Genomic DNA, 23,704 nt, shown 5'->3' on the forward strand with positions numbered 1-23,704 from the left:
TGGTCAATCTACATTTCCCAATTTTTAATAAAGGCTAATTTTTATTCAATTAATTTATCTTCTGAATCTCGAGTCTAAAATGAATTAATTTATAAATATTTTTTTAAACATTTACCTTTTTACATACTCATGTTCAATCTTGTTTATTAATTCTGTTTGATTTATTCCATCTGACAGTCATAATAAAAACAGTTTGAGAAGCTAAAAAAAAGTGTGATATTATTTATTTTTATTTTCTTATGTTAGTGTAAATATGGTGTTATAAGCAGTAATATTATAATTAGTGAAATGTCGTGATTGTTAGAGCATTTGTATTCAATTTATCGCGTTATAAATTCAAATCCTTTCACCCCGTTAAATTACCTCATATTTGGACACAATATTTGATAACATTGGCACAAGAATTAACGTTATAATGTAAGGCTACATTTGTTTGGACTCCTTAGTTAGGATTAGCTAGGATTGGCTTAGTTGCTGTCCTACTTCTTTGTTTGGCGTGGGTAAAGGACTAAGTTAATGAGACTATGTGGGACTCGTCTTCGCTAAGGGCCTTACTACCATTCCTGTGTGAAAGGTTGGTATTAGCAGTCCCGTTGTGAAATCCCATCCTCGGAATTCACTACTTAAAATTATGTATTGTGTATTATTAGTTTCAACGCGTGTATAATTATGGTGTGTAGTTTTTTTTTTTTGATAAGTAAAAGGATGAAAACGCCCTTAATGAACTAAACAGACTTTTCAAGGATGTATTTAATTCGTATATCTTTTATCACTTTTATTTACATATTTGGATAGAGCTCGACCTCACGAGTGCGTAGGAAAAAACCGTTCGCCAAACAGAGTTATAACAAATGAGATATAAGCAAGCAAATATAAGGGCGAAATGGTCATGTGACCATTATCTGGAAGGCTCCAAATTTGTTGGAGCAATGATCTAGGGTGCCACGTGTGTGGCTATGATAGGAAGAAGATAAAAGAAAGGAGGGAAATGAGAGAGAGGGCGGACCAATCAGAAAAAGAAAGCAAGAAGGGGAAATAAGGGAGAGAAAAACCACCCAATTTGGATCTTCCTTTCGACCCGTGGTCCCGACCCGATTTTAGGTAGCAATTTCGTCAATTTTCATCGATTTTTTTGACGAATTCCACTCAGCCGTCACTTGCACACTCCACCTCGACCTCGATTCTCCTATTTCCATAAAAAAAAATATGAGAGTTTTTTACCTTGATTTAGCAAAAAATTGCACCGAGGGCTTCGTGGGTGCACGACGACAATTCCACCATTTCTGAAAGGTTTTCCATCAACCACCACCACCCACAGGCGTCTCTTGAGTCCAAGAACACAGCCCAAACAAGTTTGGGGGCGGCGGAGCTGCAAATTCAACGAATCGAGGAACACCCATTTCTAGGTTTTGACGGATCGAGGATGTTTTCTGGCTTTTCTCAACCGAATTGGACTTCAGCCCAGGTATCAAAGTTGTTCCCCTTATTTTTTTTATACAATTCTGTAAAATTTGGTAATTTTTGGAGTTAGGTGAATTTTCCGTTGAGTCGGGGCAGTTGGCCGCCGTTTACCCGATGACCCACTTGACCTTTCTAGGCTAAATTTGATAACCCGATTCCATATGTGACATCCGATGGATGAAATCCCATCGTTCGGACATAGTTTCGTTAGGGTCGGCTTCTTGATCATTATAACCATTGACAATCCGACCGTTGGATAGTCACCAAACTTTAATGCGTTATAGCATGTAATATTTGAGGACATTAGAAACTGATGGATTAGGAATCCGACTTACAAATTTAAATTTTTAAGTTTGTTAAACTAATTGTTGACCACCACCTAATTCTAGCAATTGGCAGAGATCCGACCATTGGATCATTTCAAAATTTTAAGATATTGTTTTAGAAGATACATGGCTCTTGAAAAATTACAAATCGGAAATCTGTGAGTGGGTATTCTGGATTGAAATACATAGGGTTGCGAGCCCCACCGTTGACTTTTTGTCAACATGTCTCAAATCGTTTTAAATACTAAAATTAGTACTACTAGAGACTGAGTGAATTCTAGTGGGCCTACATTGGTTAGTGAGTGACTTTAATAAACGTGATATGGTTATTACCTTGGTTTAGTATTTAATATCCTTTGTGGATATGACTTGGTTTTATGAATGTGATTTCTATTAAAATGTATTTTTATATTTGGCCATCGGTCTATTGTTATGAATGTCATTTCGTTAAGCCTTTCTAAATTGAGCACTTGATTCATGTTTTGTTTCTTCGAGTCGTTGTTATGTTTCTTGGGCTTTCGTTCGGTTCCGTTGAGTGGTCCATAACTTGGTTCTGCTTGGGTTCCGTTGAGTGGTCCAGTTCCCTGCCCCGTCTAGATTCCGTTAAGTGGTCTGGAATGCCTTATACTCCACGATTCCGTTGAGTGGTCCATAATCGTATCCACTCATACTTCGTTGAGAGGTCCGGAATCCCTTATACTCCACAATTCCATTGAATGGTCCATAATCGTATCCTGGTTTGGATTTCGTTGAGTGGTCTAGAATTGTATCCTGATTTGGATTTCGTTGAGTGGTCTGGAATCCCGCTTGGTATTTTGGTTCCATTAAGTGGTCCGGAACCCGATGTTTTTAGATTTCATTGAATGGTCCGAAATCACATTCTTCAAAGATGTAGGCTTTGGCCGAACTGTGTTGCTCTGGCTTTGCATTTTGGTGTATTGTATGTGTTATTGATTTATGTGATTGTGGAATGGTGTTGGAAAACATATGTGTGTGTGAATGGCAAGATGACAACTATTGTTTGGCTTATGGTTGACATGTTGTGTGGTACTCTATGTTTTCTGCTAGGAAGTGTTTTACAAAAAGTTTAAAGTTTAACAAATGATGAACTACGAATGGATTGATCCCGCCGGAGGGTACGTAGGCAGTCTAACAAAGAAGTTAGATGTAGCCATAAAGTCTATGAAAAATTACTACGCAATTCGAATCTTGAGTTGTGATTTGTCCATATTCCAGAGCCTGGGTATGTTAGATATACGGGTCTTGGTGTTGTCACATGTCAATCTTAGACGTACGTAGGGATCTGGGGGTGACACCCGTATTCATATTTCCATCAATTTCGCCCATTTTAGTGAGAACCTTCTCTATCATGAATATCCACTCTGTGGGGGAGGGCTGCACCATGACCAAGTGTTACAGGATCTTGAGTGCCTTGTCGACGTCATTGTCTTCATCGTTTTTTAGCTTCTGTTGCAGAAGCGATTTTATGGCATAAATGGTTTATGAATTTGAACCCAAGAAGTCGGACAAGGGCTATGAGTTGGTTGTTCTGGCCATCTGTGACATGGTTTGTTGTGGGAGTTACTTGGGAAAAGGGTGCAGTGGTGGTGGAGGAAAGAAGAGCTGTGATTTTGAGGGATTGGGGGGACTCGATCTGGGTTTCAAACGGGATCCAACAAGTTGACGATGAAGTTCGGATTTTGTTTTAGCTTTTGATTTTTTTCTTCCATAAGGATTCGGTCAGGATTTCAAATGAGATTAGAGGACTTGATTTGCCAGCCTTATGGGAGCTTTCCAGCTTCTAGAGTTGGACGGAGAAAAGTAGGAAGAAAAAAAGCGAAAGGGGAGGGAGATAGAAGAGGTTTCTAGAAAAAAAAAAAAGATATAATTAATAAAGTATTAGAAGATAAGGATTAAATAATATAATACTAGAATTTGTTAATTATCATGTTTTTAGTCCGACAATACATCAAACGCTTCATTAAGTTAGTCCATCTTAGTCTATTCCAAGTCAGTCCAACTTGGTCCCTGAAGCTAGTCCAGTTTGAGTTAGTTCTGTGCAACAAACGCACCTTAGTCCAGTCTCTTTAGCATTTGTCAAGCCAAAAACAATCATGAAATCATTCAAATTGTGCCCATGGCATTCGCCTATGTGGCTTTATTATTTCTCCCCCAGGAATTGATGAGGGTAATGTTAGGGAGACCAAAATTTTAAACTAAATTTGCAAACCAAATGACATACTTGTTGATGATTGGATTATTACTTAAGTATTGATTAACTTGCTTATTTCTTACTGGTGTCCCATCATTTGGTTTGCAAATTTAGTTTCCCTAGGATTATCCTTGACGAATTGTCTTACGAAATATTAAACTAGCTCGCATATGTAGAATAGACTAAAAATGAGAAAACCAAACAGCAATGGAACAAGTGAATTAATTAGTTGAAACTGGGCACCATAATATTATATTATATAAGTAGAAAATTTTTAGGTTCGAATTTTGATGAGTTCAATATGAAATGGTATAAGAATCAGTGTGTGATTTAGTTTGAATATAGAGAGAGAGGTGCAGCAATATCAAAGAGAAGAGAGAGATGTGTAATTGTGAGGTGTGTATTATTCCACCCTATTGTGCCTTTATTTATAGTAGTACAACAACAACAACAACAACAAAGCCTTTTCCCACTAAGTGGGGTCGGCTATATGAATCCTAGAACGCCATTGCGCTCGGTTTTGTGTCATGTCCTCCGTTAGATCCAAGTACTCTAAGTCTTTTCTTAGAGTCTCTTCCAAAGTTTTCCTAGGTCTTCCTCTACCCCTTCGGCCCTGAACCTCTGTCCCGTAGTCACATCTTCGAACCGGAGCGTCAGTCGGCCTTCTTTGCACATGTCCAAATCACCGGAGCCGATTTTCTCTCATCTTTCCTACAATTTCGGCTACTCCTACTTTACCTCGGATATCCTCATTCCCAATCTTATCCTTTCTCGTGTGCCCACACATAAGGATTCGACGTGATCATGGAGTGCCGGCTGTCGACTACCTGACGCCCTCCCCCTCCTCCTTTATCCGGGCTTGGGACCGGCCATGTAAGACATAGGTGGAGTTATTTATAGTAGTAGTGAAGGTTAATTCCTTACCATTTAGTATTACAACATTTAATAGGTAATATACTTCTAATAGGAATATGAGAGATATTCCAAGATATACTATGATTTACACAATCACATTCCTAATCTGATAGGATTGCAACATTCCTCATTGAGTGTGTAAATACTCAAGTAAATGGCGCATTAGGTCTTTAGCGATGACGTAAGTATAGTTGATGAAGTCGTTGATACATTGAGCGAATGGGAGTCTTAAATCAATGTAAGAATGCATAAAAAGTAAAACTCACAAAACCTAACTATGGTAAAACCCAAAGTGGGAGAAAAAACCATAGGCTAAGGAGAAAAGTGAGAAGTTGCATTAAGTCAAAACTATACGTCTTTTGGACATAAGTAGAAGAGCTCACAAGGGTATGATCAGCTCAGGATGGGTACCTTGTTAAAACCTAGTTAGGTAGCTAAAACCAGTGGGAAAAAATGCTCCTAATCGTAGGGAAAAAGAGTACATTAAGATCAAGTGAGTATAATTCTGGATACTCCCCCTTAGTTTCACATAACTTCTAAATGAGAACTACAAGCATTGCATATGCATAGTTAGGTATACCAATTCCTCGGACAAGCTTCTGAAAGGTTGACTTCAGCAGCGACGTCGTGTAGAGGTCAGCAAGGTTGTCTGGGATCGGCTTGCATGACTTCAATCTCCTAATGTTTTGCTGATGTAGATGTAGACGCAATATGTCTTGGCATTGACTTCGTTGATGAATCATGGCTTGGTCGGGTTGATACATGCGACATAATCTTCATGGATCGTCGTTGGGACTCAACGATGGATGAAAACATAGCAAGTACTTCAAATATGCTCAACAAGAACTCCAAACCATGTCTCACTTGTGGCGTAGTGAAGTGAGGTGAGTCTTGGAATGATTCGAAGATTTCGCAACTAAGGTCATATCGTGGACCTCTAAGATATTGCGTTATCCCTAACGGTAAAGACATAACCATTTGGGGATTTTTCATTGTGCGGGTTTAATAAGTAACCATCGTTGGCATAACAAACAAGGCAAACATCATTTCGAGGATCAAGGAGGTTGGATCCACTAAGATGCGTTGGGATTTGATTTGCCCAAATTCGTAGTACCTTCATGGTATGTCTTTAATACCAATTCAGAGGTTGCGTGTAGGCGCGTTGTTGCATCTTTACCAATAGATCAACAAGGAAGGAGATGTCCTGTCTAAATACAATGAGCTAAGTACAACGAAGCACAAAGTTGAACTTAGATATGGAATTTCAGACTCCATAACCTCTCCAAGAGTCTCATTTGCATATAACGTATGAACAATCAAAGGTATACTCAAAAGTGACACATTCGGGGTGTAGTTCGACTGGTAGACCAAAATACCGTCAAAACAATGCTTGAACTTCAGGTCAAAGTATAAATGAGTTTTCACAAGATCATTCATCTCAAATTCCATCTTTAGGTGCGAGGCAGTTTTCTCAAGCTCTTTTGGAGTCTTAGTGAGATTCATGTCAACGACATAAACTGTAACTCTAGTAATTCAGAATATGACTTTATAGTTTAACACGCAATGGCATAATTTATCCCTGACTGATCAAATAATCACTTAGATTGGTATACCATATCCGTCGGATTGTATGTGAACACCTCAAACAAGTTAAAAGGGTGTTCCGTGGTTTGGAACTATTTGAACCAGTCCATGTAATTCTTTGGGAACTCACATGTAAATCTTCGTATCTATATCCCCATGGAAAAAACATTAACCACATTTCATAATGCTACTATCAATCACAGGACGTTTGAGAGAAATATTGCACCATAATACGTGCATCATATCACACTATTTCATTCATCTCATAACGTTTCATTTCAATTTTTAACGCAACATGGTTACCTTGGGCAATGTAGGAATGACAGGTCCAAACACACTTTGGTAAGGAATTTAACCTGGATTGTAACTTTAGTTGTCCAATCAGTTCTACGTTGTCACTTAATCAACGAAACATGGTTCAATATCATTGCTTTTCATTTATATCGGTAGATACCATATAAGTGAAAACATCATCAATGGTAATCTTATTTCAATTCCATTTAGCTCATCCAAATTAGTATACTGGACCAAGAACTTCAAGTCTCGGGAGTAATCCAGATTAGTCTCATGAGATGGAAATGATTTGAGACAACGATCAAGTATGGATTCATTGTTGTGCCATGTCTTCCTCGTCTAAGGAAGTGAACCTATGAACCAAATGATTTGTCGTGTTCCATGCCAAGACAAATTGATTGGCTATTTGCCGATGTACCCAACCGTCCAACATGGGCGTCCAAACCATCCAATAGGGGCGGCACATCCTCCAGGGATGTTGACTGGACGTCAGTTAAGTACGTTCATCCTTGCAGGCATGTTTGTAGATGGTATATGATCTCGTCACTTTAGCTAGATTAGAGGAATGCATATGGAGCAACATTCTGAAAATTAGAATTTATCGCACTTGCTTATCACACTTGTGCGGTACAGGGATCAAGATGAGACATAGTGGGAAACGTCCACGCAAATTCGCGCTGTTCTCCAGGAACGTTGACATTCTCATCTCCTCTTAACGACGGGAAGATTGTCTCATTAAAGTGACAACCCGTAAATAAGTGGTAAAGAAATTGCGTGCAAGTGCTCTAAGAAAGCTAGTGTGAAGGAGAATCATAATTGACAAAGATTCACATCCTTCTTTGAGGACCCATGTTGGTACGTTGCGGCAGCGCAACTTGGCACATAGAATGCACACCTAAATGCGTAAATACGAAAATCGTCAGGTTCGTACCCAGTAGCCAACTGTAATGTCATATAAGTTGGGTGGCAATGGGCCTCAAGGAGGACCAACATAGCTGCATACAAGATTGCATAGCCCTAGGCAGAAACCAAAAATTTGGTACGTTTACCAAAATTCGGGCGATCATTTAAATTGCGCTTTATGATCACTAGGTGAGGCTATTTGGGGTGAATCATGGGAATTCGATGTTCAATTATAAACCTAAAATACATGCAATACTTTATCAAAAACTGTCAATATAAACTCTCCAGTATTATCCAGTCTCCTGAATCTTAAGGGATAAGTTGGGTGGTGAGCCCTTAATCAGCCAAGAGGTTTAGCAGTAATGTGTGTGGACAAACATATGACCAGTTTGTCGATTCATCAACCAAAACCATAAGTATTTATATAGTCCGCATTTTGGTTGGATTAGTCCACATATATTCCCTTGAATCCATTGTGAAAAGGGGTGATTTCGTATCTTTCTGAGAAATGATATAGAAAATCAATTTCCCTAATAAGCAGGCTTGGCAAAGTGTGCTTGTTGGTACAAGATCCTTACTTCGGGTAAGGAGATGCATCGTAGCAACATTATTCGACCTAAGTGTCCCAAAATGTCATGCTAAAGAAAGTAAACTGCTCAATCACCCGGCTCCAGGTTGGCCATATGTGGTGTATTCCCAGTTAGGAGACAACTTATTGGTCCCAAATCAAAGCTTCGGGCTCATTTTTTGAGGTGGTACAAAGATATTTCACTCTATTTTCTTCAGTGGTTTCATTTATGATCATTGTCATCTCGAATATCCTTAAAAACTCAACGACATGGAGAATTTAAGGTCCCTTGAATGGTGATGCAGTACCATTCATACAACGAGGAGCGTGCCAATGCTCTTAATCAGGTTGGATAGACTTGAAGTCTTTGTTAGAGATGTGATTTAGGTGTAAAGTCAATATGCGTAGTATGCATGCATCCAGACAACTAACTTTCCCACATTCCTACCTAATCACGTTTTTAATTGAATCAGTCATATGTATTAAGAAACATGATTCAATTAACTCATATTCGAGGACAATATCAATAAGATTATCCATAAGTAAAACATACACCAAACGTGAATCCAAGAATATGGAAAAATGTTCACAAAGTAAACAGTTTACTAAGGGGATTCGGCCAACAAGGTCGTCCATGTCAAAATTCTGCTCTTCCAACGATGTTTGGTGGAGCAAAATTATTTTCACATATTGACTGCCAGAATGGTACTCCTTAACAACATTGGTAGGGGCATGAACAGGTGCATAACCAATGATCTATTCCATCAAGATGAAAGTAGATTATGCAAGGTTAAGGCTTAGGAATATTATCCTTTTATTCTTGAAGTTTTAGGGCTTAGGTGTCAAGGATCACTCTTCGGGCCTGATGCCACACCTTGGCAGGCCCTGATTATACTATATGTTTATGGTAGTAATCAGATCCAAGAATTTGGTAAACTTCTGCTTTCTACACTGCTGCTTCAGGAGCAAGTTAGAAACATGGAAGGACGAAAAAAGTCTTATCTAGTCAAAAGTCGATCGGATTTATAAACTTCAGAATTGTACTCATTCATGGACATAATCATGGTGTGCTTCATGCAATGTCTTTCATGATTAAACGGTCCATAGAAGCGAGCCAAAGAGCCATGGAATCGTCGTTCAAGAGGTACTTCTGTTGGTAATGCTTCGGGCATAAGTCTTCGAATGAAGATCATGGCGGAGGCTTATTCAACTCTTCCTTGCCATTGTTGGCTTCAATGGTTTCTCAGGTTCTTAATAGTCAAGTAGAGATTCACGTCTTGTACCCCACCTAAAGTGGTTTCTCTTATAAACGTCCAAATCAGGAAAATCGAACTTGTGATGGTTCGACAATCCACTAAATTGGATGGAACAAGATTGTGATTGGTGCTATGGGAATGAATTATCCATAAGCATCAATGTTAGAACAGTTGTGTTCTAAGACATGGTTTTCATGAAAAACGTCGGGTTTTCATGGGTGTATTTTTTTTATGAAAACTTCGGGTTTCAAAGTCATTAAATTTGAAACTACAGGTTCAATTTAGTTTATGAACATTTGGTTCATAAAAGAGAGGTTCCTGCAAGAACACATAATGCAATATGCTGATTTAAGTGTAGTGGATTTGAGGTTCTTCAGGAACTCGAGTGTGACAGTTTCGTTACTACCAAAGTATGTCAACGGTTCAAAGTATAAAAATAAATTATTGAATCGTTAATGTCCAAAAGTGATCCTCACGTCAATAATTTTGGATTCATTATCGGATAATGGACTGTAGGTCACTTTTAATTAATTCAATAAATTGGGACCAAACGGGGTCGATTGTAGAAGCAAAATAATATTAGAATAATAGCATAGGTTGAAAATATAGCCCTAAAAATATTTGGGCTAGGTGAGCAAAAGAGCTCGGGAGTGGGCTACAGACCACGGGTCCAATGAAAAAAATAGGCCCAAGGTCCTACGGGAGTGGGAGGAACCCCAGCAGCACCTGGGTTTTTGTTTGGGCCAAAAGTGGGGTAAAGGCACAGGTCAAGGCCAAGTGACAGCTGGCCTGTGGGTTGAGGTGCGGGAGCCCAGCCATGTGGCCAGCGTTATGCGAGAACCAAGCCCAATTATGTGGGATGACACCAGAGCAAGCTTCAAGCCTTGGTGTGCGCAGGACAAGAGCCCAACAAGCATGACAGCTTGTTAGCATGTGCCGAGAGTATATGGTAGGTTCAAAAGGAAAGTTGCAAGCTTCCTTGATGAAGGTGGGTTACGGGCCCAAGTCAAACCAACCAGGCAAAAGTCCTGGGGTGTCCATATGCTCACAGCAAAGCTGCTGCCAAGGTCCATCACAATAGTTTCCTTTTTTTTTCAAAATCCCCTAGGGTTTAGGAAACCCTAAATTTGCTTCTAATTTGATTTTATATACATTGACTCATAATTCCACATAGCAAAAATTGCGTAATGCATGAAACAAATATATATATTGACAAAATATATGAAACATATACCATATATATATATATATATATATATATATCTCGGAAGGTAAATATAAATGTAAGGGGTTCATGCATCATGAGGAATGTTTTCATGCTTCAAGGTCGTTTCAAATATCTTACTTTATTTTAAGTGTACCTGATTGGCAGAAAACAACAAAAGTCTTTGAATTTGTAGGAGATCCTTCTCATAAAGCCGGAATTACATCTCTAATGCGTTGTATCACGTTCAACAAAGAAAAATTAAATTAAATCAATAGCATGTAGATCAATTCAATAAAATAGTAAATTAATCATAAAAAGAATGATTAAAACGTAATACTCCTCTGATTGAAGATCAAACTCTTTAGTGCAGTGTCAAGAGTGTGCTGATAACGTGTTGTAGGCATAATTTATTGAACAATTATGGAGGCCACATAGAGAGAGAAAGGTGTGGCAATAGCAGAAAGAAGAGAAAATGGAGAAAAGAGAAGGAAGCAAGTTTATTAAATTTTCTAGCAAAGTAGATAAACGACTAGCAAAGGCCAAAGAAGTTCAAGCAAAACAAGAGCAACAAGGAAAACAAAGAAAATCCTAAAGGCTACCTAGAAAACTACCCTTCAGCAGCTTAGACATTCCACAACTACTCGGCCGTCACACCTTCAACAGCCGTAACGCTCCCAACAGCGACATCATCCAGCATTTAACCCCCGACTGCTTCAACTTGGGCATCAACCTCTCCGACTACTTCACTAATTGAGGCCTTAAAAGTAAAGGCAAGCGAGCCTTCTGGAGAAATATAGAAGGTTTCGAAGTCTTCCAAGCAAACTCAAAGTCAGACGACCTACCAAAGAGATGATCTACAAAACCCAACTTGTAGAAATCGGCCTTACTCTGAACAAGTGGAGCCTCGAGCCCAACCTTCTCACATTTCAGCTGCTCGTTCTCCTCGAGCAGACTAACATGGACATGTTACAGCTCATCCACTTATTTCTTCAAACTTTCGTTAATCTTTAGCGTATCTGGGAATTCCAACACTTGGGGTTCAAGGCTATCAACGACCTTCTTCAAGTGGATCACTTGGTTATAAGCAGCTATCAACTCTTCATCATTTGCATAAGCAAGGGAACAAAGCTCAGAAACAACACGCTCAAGATCTTGAATTTGAAGTATGTATCATCTGATCTCCTTCTCTGCACTTTCATACTTAACTTGGATTGCATCAAGCCTAGTTTTCAAGTCAACGATCTCTTGGCGAGCGGTCTCAAGTTGCAGAGAAGTGGGGGAAGAGATATTAGACCCCTTCAAAGCGACGAGCTCAGATTCCAACCTTTTGATCTTCTCGGCAGAAGAATAAGTTTCGGCTGTCACAACTTTTGCCACCTCCTTAGCAGCCTTGGTATCCTTTTGGTCAAGGAACATAAACTCAGTTGCCATAATAGCCGTCTTCTGCATCATGGCAAGTAGGGCAGTTTTCGTATACTCAGTTGTATGCTTTGCAAAGGAACTTGGGCAAAGAACCCCTCTAACGCCATCGACAAACTTGGCATAAGCGTCCATGTCTTCAAGTAGATTTGGTTTCAAAAGCGCACAGATCTCAGCAGCCTCTCCAGAAGCAAACTTAGTGGATTTCTTATAGCTACCCACGCAAGCAATCTCTTCCTTCCCAGCAGGAAAATCAGTCTCAACAGCAGGGGAAGTGGGCCTTAGCGCCACTTTAGCAGCAAAGTCCACATTATCGCTCTTCATAATAGTAAGCCTCTCCAAAGGTGAACCAGACTTAGCTCTCAATGGACGTCTTAGTACAGACTTCGGCATTGGGGACACGACATGACCTCTACACTGAGCAATCATATCAGCAATCGTACTAGCCATTCTCGGTATGGCAGACGCCACATGCTTAGATCTATCAGCCTCAAATTTCTTCTTATTGGAAGAAGTCATGTCAATCACATGCCTCTTGGTAGCAGGCAGACCCTCACAAGCAGCGGAGGAAGTCTTCATTTTTTTCTTAACTGGCATCCCTTGAAAATACGAGGAAGATCTATTCTTTTCACATTCATTCATAATAGGCTCCACAATAACGATCAGACGAGCCAATGTATCCGCCTTGATCCTCTTTCGGGAACAGCCTACCTTTCTCTCGACAAATAGGACTAAGCAGCCAACATCATTCACAGTACTCAATAGAGAAGCTCAACCTATACTAGTTTTTCCCTTATTTTTTCTTTCGGACCAGCAGGCAGGAAGCCTGCATACCCAAAATTCCAACAGTCCATGAGGCTTACGACCTCCTCATTTCTCTCAATCGCCGGTCTGGCCCACGACAGGTCCAAAAGCCCAAAAAACATGAGCCATGCGGCTCGCCTAGCACTGCGCCCTAACGCCTCAATCCACGGTCCCATCAGCACAAGTTTCCTTTGGCACTAGCCAAACCGAGCAGCCCAAGCAGTGGTCCCTGCCACAACACCTCCTTAGCCTATGCCGAGCCAACTCCTGGCCCTTGTCAACCGACATGCCGTACCACCCCGACGGCTGCCCCGCGACAACATTATCCAAGGAAAATTAAATTTTTCTTTCCTCAGTGTGGCGTGGAGAAGACGAAGAAAGCAAAAAAATATGGTCCTTTGGACGGGCAAGTGTAGAAGATTGATAGGGGAAGGGGAACAAATATCTTCTAGCTTTCTCTCTCTTGTAGGGTAGAAAAAATTGCTCTCTAAAGTTGATTTAATCATTTACTTAAAGAGACATAAATAGACTTTAGAAGTGATTTATTTCCCTTTCCTAGAATGATCTAATTTCCAATTAAAGAGGGAATCTACATCAAAATAGGAAACAATCCTATGTTTCCTAAAGCAAGAAAATCTTTACACCTGCTGCCCTTTCCTGCGAGCAGCCCAATAGGTGTGGGGGAATTTGTGGAGCAAACAATAATCAAGAAAAATATGGAGGTGACACGTGGATTTTAGGGTAAAAAGGATAAAATTACCCTCAAGGAATACCGGAACTCCTATGCCCAAGCAGTGGACAATTATGACTCAATCAAGGTCAAAAGTGCTCAAAATAGGTAATTATTCAAAACCTATTTCATCCATCCTCATCAAATGTCACAGCCCGTCTCGAAATTTCTTTTATCGTGGATGTGAAATGACAGAATTGTCCTTAATGGTTGCTAAGGTACGTGTGACATGTTTATTTGAATATTTCATACTCTCCTAAGTTCTTAGGAAATTTTAAGTGGATTAAAATTGTATACAATTTGTGTGGTTAGGGACTTAAGAAATTTGAATTTTGATTTGTTTTGGGTGGACCACACACACACACGGGGACAAACACACTCACCCCGTGCTCTCTCTCTCCTCCCTCTCAGTTCACTCTCTCTCTCTCCATCTCGAACTCATATGGACTAGAACCAAACCCCCTCAAAACTTGGAAAATCGACGTCAAAAAGGTGAGTTTCTTCATCCTTGCAACCTCCTGAATCGATTGGTACTAGTTTTAGAACTGGAAACCCTCGAAATCACGTTGAAACCGTAACCCAGTTTAATGTCACTGTTCATGCACACGTGAAATGTTGGTTTTTAGGGAATTCTAAGCCTACAGGGAGCTTAGTGAGGTCCCAAGGAAGCTCGGAGTACTTAGTCTGAAGGTTTTGGACGTCGAGATCGTAGGGTTCGAAGTTGGCCGGTTTTCTTGGATTTTCTCCGGTGAGATTTCATGTGTTTTTTAGCCTTAAATTAGTACATCGTGATTCTTCATGCTTAGGGCTTCATTTTGGTATAAATTGCGTAAAAAATGGTTGAGAATTGACGGAGAATAAGAAGTTTGAAATTTTCCAGAAACCGGCGACTTTTCCGTGGCCGGCAAAACCAGTCCGGTGACTGGAGGTAGGGGACGACACGCGTGGGGGCGCGTAGGTCCGTGTCATTCCTAGCGCGTGAGGGCGCGTGACTGATCCAAAAATTTTTCCAAAAATATCTCGACGTCCGTAACGTCGAGTAGGTCACTGTGGTATATTCATATACCCAATTTGAGCATCGTATGAGAAGTTATTACGTATTGTTGGTTAAGTGTTTTAAATAACATTTTTATAGTTGTTTCACATATAGGTGAGACCTATCCCGAGGACGAGCGCGTTCAAGGGCGTCACGTGGGTTACGACCCTTCAACATACCAGTGAGTGGGCAATTATTTTCTGTTTATACCTATATACTACTGATTTTTCCCAGAAATTGAATATAAATGAAAGTATGTTTTAAAATGTCGTGCATGCATATTATATGAATTAGTATTTGATGCATATATGTGAAATAGTGTTATAGACATACATGTGAGTATCAGGTGAGTTTTATGTTGTTCATATGGTTTATTGATGATGTGAATTGTGTTGAGAGCTCATAACCTGCACCCTTGGTGTTAGTGCTTATATTATTCACCCCGCACCACACGCTCACCTTGGATCCAAGTAGGTGCATGTCGTACAGATCACTAGAGGTGGTTCCGACATGTCGTACAGACCATTAGAGATGGTTCCGACTTGTAGGTGACTTTAGATTATTATACAGCTGTTGATGAAAGAAGCACTAGAGCATATTCTTACACCATTCTTATCGTACAGACTACTTCAGGTAGTTCCGATTTATGTGTAGAGTAGTGTCGTACAGGTCACAGTTGTGACTCCTGTTGGGTTGGATATTGAGCTATAGAATTAACTGTACAGGACAGCTGCAGGGTCTCCGGTTGATTCATTATTTCACCTGTTATATTGATGCATCCTTATCATGTTTTGAATCATAGCATGGCATATTCTTGAAAAGTGTTAAAGACTTGTGATTTGAGTTTTGCTGTGATATATGATTATGTATATACTATTTTTTCTGGGAAAGTATACATGTTTTACAGTGAGGGGTTAAAAGTGTTGTTTAATGAAATATTTTCGAAAAGGTTTGTTTTACTGACCCACTCAATCTTGTTTTGCGCCCCTCCAGGTTCTAGTTAGCAGCGTTGGTGGCTCAGGAGGATTCCCATGGCATTCTGATAGACTACTTTCATGTAGGACTCACCTTCGGGTGTTGTAATTTAGTTATGGTCCTACTTGACTACACTTAGTACTTATGCTCTGAATATGTGTGTTTCACACTTAAACTCACTTTAGCATGTTAGTTGGATATTATTTCTAGTAGTTGGTTTTTATTCCTTCGTATTTTTTTTATCTTTTGCTTCCGCATCGCACTTTTGGTTACGTCACGCTCACGTGATGGCCAGCACGCCTTGATTCTAGGATCGGGGTGTGTCATCAAATCTTATCCACAAGGTAACCCCCAAATCATTCATTTCAAATTATATTAATTAGCTAATTAATTGATTTATTACTCAATTAATTTATTAATTAGCTAACAAATTAAGAATCACACCAAAAAAAACCATCCAAGTGGCCGATCCCATCCTCCCAAAGGGGCTGGCCATACCCCTATAAATACCACTTCATTTTTCCAAAAACCTAAGTTGAATCCTCTTACAAAATTCTCTAAATTCTCCAAACACTTTTCCCTCAAAATTCTAACTTTAGCATTAGAGGTTCTTTGGTCAAAGCTCCCTCCATTCATCGTGGGTGCGTGAGGCTCTTGGCCTTGACCTAAGGTGTTATTTGTTTTGTAGGTGCAATTTTACCCAAGAAGAAGAAGACGGAAATTTGCATCCACACTTATGTTCCCTTGAACCTATTCATTTAACTTAGCATGTCCACCCCAAGACATATATTTTCCTATCTTATGCCAAGACATATGTTTCTCGTTCCTATTCATGCTGCAACTCATCTCACCCTTTTATCCATAAGTTACTAAGAACATTCCACCTTTTTAGCCGTTGGAAATAAGCTATTTCCGCCTCCTATTATCCATAGGTTACTAAGAAGATAACATTCCACCCTTTTATTTGTTGGAAATAAGCTATTTTCCAGCTCCTACTATTATCCATAGTACATAAGGAGGTTCCAATCCATCTATTTACCCGCTAGAAACAAGTAGTTTCTGGCGCGCACATTTACCTAGCAGAAATAAAAGAGAGCATTCACCCTCTATAAAATAAAATTAAAAAAAAAAACAAAAAAAGACAGAGCAAATGTCAAATGAACTTGTCCTACATTCACCCAAAATGAAGCTCATGCCGTCTCATTTAATAAACTTGTGGGTCTCTAGCTTCCACACCCCGAGCTCTTATCTCAAACTTTTTTTGACATTGACTCACCACATAAAAAATCACAGGAAACACTTCAATAACCACCTGGAAGAACTTCGACAGACCGCTGGAAACATTTCCACAGAAAATAGACTTTACACTTTGGAGCTCTTAGAAGGACAACAAAGCATTTTCGAGGACTTTTATTTCCTTCGAGATGTTTTGGGCATGGTTCACACTAACTCGTATATAAGGAACTTAGGGTGCGTTTGTTGCACCTCCTTAAGAGGGACTAGCTTGGATTGTCTTAAGCAAGACGATAATCCCATGTTTGGTAGGTTGTTAGACTAACATAAATGTGACTCACCTCGACTATGAGTCCCACCGCACTTCACTAAAGTTGTCTATCTAACCCCCAAGCTTTCGCTTGCTAAACCAGACACCCAGTCCCTCTGCGCTCCACCTTCTTCTTCTCCAGCACAGTCCCTATAGCTAGGCCGTCACCGTAAGCCTAGGGAAGATGACGACAACGCTGCAGGAAAACTTCGATTGATTTGGCGGTGTGGGTTTAATTTTAAGCACTGACGGTGGCGTCCTCCTAGAGGTCTCAAGCGCTCTGCCAGGAAGATGCACCCGCAAGTTTGTCACTTTCTTCTGCAAGATCGACTGACGTCGATCTTCAAAAACTGAGTGAAATGAATTTGCAAATCCAACAAAGCCTCTGTAAATTAAAAAAAAATGCCTAATCGGATAAATGGTCCCCGTGGTCATAAGTTATTTGGATGATAGCCTCTGTGGTAAAAAAAAATCGGATTTAAACCCATGTGGTCATAGTCTATTAGGATTTAAACCCATGTGGTCTAAGTCTGTTATGATTTATGCCCTTCTGTCATTCCTCCATTAGGTTTAGGTTGGCCAAATCGGATAAATGGTCCCCGTGGTCATAATGAATTCGGAAGATAGCCCCTGTGGTAGAAAAAAATCGAATTTAAACCCTTGTGGTCTAAGTCTATTAGGATTTATGCCTGAAATTAGAGGTCTGTCATTCCTTCGTTAAGCTTACAGGTGGAGCAGAGTTTCTCTGAGTATCTATCAATAAAAAATATCTTACAATAAAAAGAGGGGGGGAGAGAAGATTTTAGTTTATGGTAAAAAAATTCATTCATCTCAGTTATTTCTCAAGAAGAAAAAGACGAAAACAAAGGATCTGTTGAATTTCAAATGGTTAGTTTCACCAATAGGATACGAAGACTTACTTCACATTTACAATTACACAAAAAAAAAAAAACTATTTATCTCAGAGAGGTTTACGTAAAATTATGGGAAAACTCCAACGATTACTGTCTTATTTGTTAAAGAAAAAAATAATATGTTATAAAGAATTTATTAATTGGTTGGATATTCGGGAGTCAAAAACTCGTTAATTTTATAAAGGCATTTTGAATTATTTGATTTATTAGATCTTGAATTTTAATGAATTGTGTGATTTATTAGTTCTATCTCGTTCTGTCGTGTCTCCTCAGAGAAACTCTGCTCCACCTGTAAGCTTAGCGGAGAAATGACAGAACCTCTAGTTTCGGGCATAAATCCTAACAAACTTAGACCACAGGGGTTTAAATCCGAATTGTTTTTACCACAAAGACTATCTTTCAAAAACCTTATGACCACGGGGACCATTTATCCGTTTATCCGATTTTGCAAACCTAAACCTAATGGAGGAATGGTAGAAGGGCATAAATCCTAACAGACTTAGACCACAGGGGTTTAAATCCTAACAGACTGTGACCACAGGGGTTTAAATCCGAATTTTTTTACCACATGGGCTATCATCTGAATACTTTATGACCACGAGGACCATTTATCTGATTAGGCCTTAAAAAAAACGATATGGGATTTTTCTTTGTTTGATTTGAAGAGAAATAAATTAAAAGAAGCGAAGGTTTGAATTGAAGAGAAAGAAAATGAAATGAAGAGAAAGTATGAGTTTGATTTTTCTGAGTTTGGTTTTTAATGGGAGCAATTTGCATATGCGAAGAACAAGAAGCATATGAAAGAAGAGAAGTAGAGAGACAGGGGAGAGCAAGAGAGTCAAATAAAAAATGTGTATAATAATAATAAACTATTAATAAAATGAATTAAAAATGACAAAAAAATACTTGATCTGCAAAAATAATTTAGTTTGACATTGCACCAAATACTTTATTATATTTATACTAATTAGTTCATGTTAAGTCAATCCACCTTAGTTTTTTAAGTAAGTCTAGTTCGAGATAATCCAATGCAACAAACACATTCTTAAATGCTTAAGTCCCCTTCACGATGAAAAAACCAAACAAAGCCTTCGATCCAAAAGGCCCCAACAATAGAAAACATCTTAACTTTCTTAAGGTGTACGGACCCAATACTCAAATAAATGCTCAATACCACGAGTAGTAGATTGTGCCGCCTGAACTTACTATTGGTATCTTTTTCAAGCAAAAAACCGTTTTTGATTTTAAGACCCAGTCAACCCATTATATTTTTTGACAAAACTCACTATATTTTAGAGAAAATCCAAACTAAATGCTTTAGTAATTCAATCTCTATTAAATTTATAATTTGAGAGCTACTAAACTCACCCCATTGTCTTATTTTTCCACCCACATTTTAATAAAATTTTAAAGACATGTATATCCTTTTAAGAAAAAACTTTTAAATCCCTACATGTTTATCTTCCCCACCGCCTCTCCCTTCTCCATTCTCTCTCTTCTCGGCTCCTCCACCAACCGTTACATTCTTTCTTCCCGTCTCTATCTCGGAAACCAGTCTCAAATCATTTGAATCTCTCCCTCTCTTTCAACCTCCCTCTCTCTTCCCCAACCGAAATCTTATGTCACCTACAATCCAAATTGCATCACTGAAATAGCGGAACCTCTCCTCACCCAATATCCCTTTTTACCCTCTTTGTCTATTTATGATTTCTATTTGCTTCCACTGTCAATTTTGTATTTGAATTAATTTTGGAATTAATCAATTTTCAAGCTAGGGTTCTTTTTTATTTGAATAAAACAAGATTGGTTGTATTCGCATCTGACTCCAACAAAATCAATGACTATGTGGCTCTCAAAGTTATAAATTTTTACCCTTTTTAATTTTTCACAAGATAAGTTAATTTCAGGGTTTGTTCAGAGATTTGCAATCTTGATTTTGGTGCAAAGTTTAGTTCTTGGAGGTGTGGTGTTTAAAGGTTATTTTAGTAATAACAATGGGTGGGGAAATAAAATGTTAAGTTTTTAATTTTTTTATGGTGGGTGGGATAATAAGGTGGGTGGAAAAATAGGACGATAGGGTGCGTCTAACACCATTCTATAATTTTAGGGTTGAATGTTATGTTTGGGACGAAAATACCCTTTTAAATATTTAAGGAATAAAATTTTAAAAATCTTGATTAAATGTATTATTTGATCAAATTATACATTTTAATATAGAAAGCTTGCATTGCCGCCATAATACCTAGTGTTTATGTGGAATAAAATGTCTCTTAAAAAACAAAACTCAAATATCATCTATATCACATTTGCGATAAGTATTTGAACTTACATATCCACATTACCTATACATTCAGTATCAAACCCATCCATAATACCTATACATTCAGTATCAAACTCATTCATATTATTATTACCTACACATTTAGTATCAAACCCATCCACATTGCCTACACATTCAGTATCAAACTCATCTACATTATGTACACATTCGGTATCAAACTCATCCATAATGCCTACACATTCAGTATCAAACTCATCCACATTACCAAAAACTTGATTTATGTCATATCTCCTGATCGTTGAACTTTTAAGTATTAGAACTAGACATAGTAAATTAGAAAATGATCCAATATATGGCGTCTTAAACTTCACTTAGAGAGGTAAAACTCTATACGAATGAACTAGACTAATTTCCAATCATGTTCAGTTTCAACAGCCAAACCAATATGCCTTCTAATTCTTGCCTATATTATATTTCGATATGTCACATGCCTTAATTCTTAGATGTCACACATATTAGTGATGGGAATAAGTAGATGGTTGTGGTCTTACAAGCCTATTTAGGTTGGTACCTAACTATTCTCTTAAACCTAATAAATTGTATGTACACATTGCAGTTGGACCGTATCATACAATTTACCAACCAAAAGAATCTAGTAAATGGACATCGCATTTTTACTGCCCAGCAGTTTCTATATCTTCATTGTAGCCTTTAGATTTTATAACATTCAACGGTCTAGATTAAGAGTGATGTGGAGAGTCTTAAAATTAAATGACTTGGATGATAATGTGGATTATAACTAATAAAGAAAACACTAATCTAAAATAAAAATTAATATCTAATAGGATAAAATTGAAAAAACCAATAATCAAACTTTGAACCTAGCGTAAAATTTCAAATCAATCATATGAAAATTGCAGACCTCATCGGCAAAGAGGGAGATGGAGGATACAGTACTTCGAATCAATGGAGTTCTACGTCCTTTTTTGTTTGCACGCTTAAAACTAGGGTTTCTTCCTTTTTAATTTATTTTTAATTACCCTCCATATTTTATGCTTTTTGAATTTTATTTTTATGTTTAATATTAGTTAAAATCCACTTAAGCATCCATGTCATTTAATGAATGAATATGGACCTTTGGATGTTTTGTAATCTAAAGGTTTAAAAGAAGTGTCAAAATGTTTGTCAAAATATTTGTCCCTTGATCTAATCCTATTGCTATACATTTTTATTTATTTATTTTTGTCAAACGATAGATTTTGTTAGGTTAAATATTAAATTAACCACAGATGACCCACTCTGTCATACAAGGGCTTAATTATATATATATTTAGGGAGACAGTAGACTTGGCCAATGATCTGAGAGTAGCCTAATTAAACAGATTGCCGGCCGCCCAATAAACAATGGTAGTTAATTAAGCAGTTGAGGATTTTTTTTTAAACAATATTATTTACGATAAAGGGATGTGGAGTAGCCTAATTATACCGATTATTGGCCGTCTAGTAAATAATAGTAATTAAGCAGTTGATTTGTTTTTTTTTTTTAACAAACGATATTATCTACGATAAGGAGGTGGTGAGTAGGTTAAGCCTCACAATAGACTAGCAATAATGTGGTTCAAATTCACCTTTGGCGAGAATTGAACCTAAGACCTCTCACTTATAAGTAAAAAGAGATACAACTAGACAATAATACTAAGTGACAAACTGTTAAGGATTTATATTGCAATAAAATATGGCTTGCAAATCATACTTTTATCGTTTAAACCGTGTACAAATGATTAACTTTAGATTTTATCCGCATATCAACAGAACTCAGACGTGAAGAACAGCTTAATTCGACCCTTCAACACTCTCACGATACTGTGACTAATTCCACAAAATATGTATGGATGGAGCCTCTCGTTGCCTGCTCAAAAGTCGCAACCGTGGCATGCACGAAGGGCATTTGGGGTGTAACGGAAACTACGTACGTACCATCACTTTTAGTAGTCGTTGTTAGTTTATTACTGTTTAGTGTTTATGATCCAACTGGTGATGGGTGGAAAATTATTAATTTTCGCTCTCTTGTTATAATAATTTGATATTAAATTCGTCATCTATCAAATTTAAATTTAAGAATTTCACTTGTAAGTGAGTAAGAATGCTAATACACTATTATGTTGTAGTACTAAGTGATGACCAAAGTTAAAGATTTGAAGAAAAAGAAAATGAAGTTTTGATCAATTCTTCAATTTTTCTTTTTTAACCAAAAGGCTTTTTAGCCAAAATGGTCCCTGAGATTTACATAATTCATCACTTTAGTAATTGGGATTTGAAATCAATAGAAATGGTCCCTGGGTTTGTCCACTATTAATCATTTTGATCATTCCATAAAAAATTATATTAAATAAGGACCAAAATGATAAAAATACTCTCAATTTAATAAACAATGGGCCAAATGATTTGACAAAATTTTGAGGGTATTTTTGTCATTTTAGCCTTATTTAATATAGATTTTTCAAAGAATGACCAAAATGATTGATGGTGGACAAACTCAATGACTACTTCTATTGATTTCAAATCTCAAAGATCAAAGTGAGGAATTATGCAAATCTTAGGAACCATTTTGACTAAAAAGCCTAACCAAAATAAACAATGTTTTAAAAGAAGTATATATGTTTGATTGTAAGAACTAACGGTTTATTAATATATTGGTTAGAAGAACCACCAAATGTAATACATGCTCGATCTATTATTAAGAGATAGCTCCAATACGTAATTGGTGTGGGATTTTTTTTCCTTTCGGCTAGATTAAAAGAACCAATAAGATTTACGAGGCTCCCATAAAAGCACCCTAACTTCGCAAAACCAATTTATGCTTTTTTGTGGGATTGATTGTCTGATCATTCATTAAATTGATAACATGGTGAGTGACACACCCCAACCTAGATCAAGGCATGCTGGCTGTCACATGGGAGTGACGTAACCATGTACACAGTGTGGAAGCAATAAATATATAAGGGAAATGCAAAGGAATAAAAACCAAACTACTAGTAGAACTAGATAATATAAGGTGTAAGTGCAAGATGAAGTGTGAAATACACAATCAGAGCAGAATAGCCTAAGTGCTGTCAAGCATGACAAGTACTAATTATACAACACCCAAGGGTGATCCTACATTTATAATATTCTGTCAGAACCACCGTCGAAATCCTCGTGATCCACCAAAGCACTTCTACCTAAAACTTGGAGGGGCGCAAAATAGAAAGTGTGAGTGGGCAAAAAACAAAGCTT

At 38.0% G+C, this 23,704-nt stretch overlaps 1 long non-coding RNA gene across 1 annotated transcript; it reads left to right on the plus strand.

Annotated features, from left to right (window-relative positions):
* The first annotated feature begins 1,013 nt into the window (after window positions 1-1,013).
* Window positions 1,014-15,901, plus strand: LOC139194004 (uncharacterized). The gene is made up of 3 exons (XR_011578662.1): window positions 1,014-1,465; window positions 14,830-14,896; window positions 15,709-15,901. It is a non-coding gene; the product is annotated as an uncharacterized lncRNA (long non-coding RNA).
* Window positions 15,902-23,704: the final 7,803 nt, after the last annotated feature.

The sequence above is a fragment of the Malus domestica genome, chromosome 01 (assembly GCF_042453785.1).
Source record: "Malus domestica chromosome 01, GDT2T_hap1".
In the NCBI taxonomy this organism is placed as follows: Eukaryota; Viridiplantae; Streptophyta; class Magnoliopsida; order Rosales; family Rosaceae; genus Malus; species Malus domestica.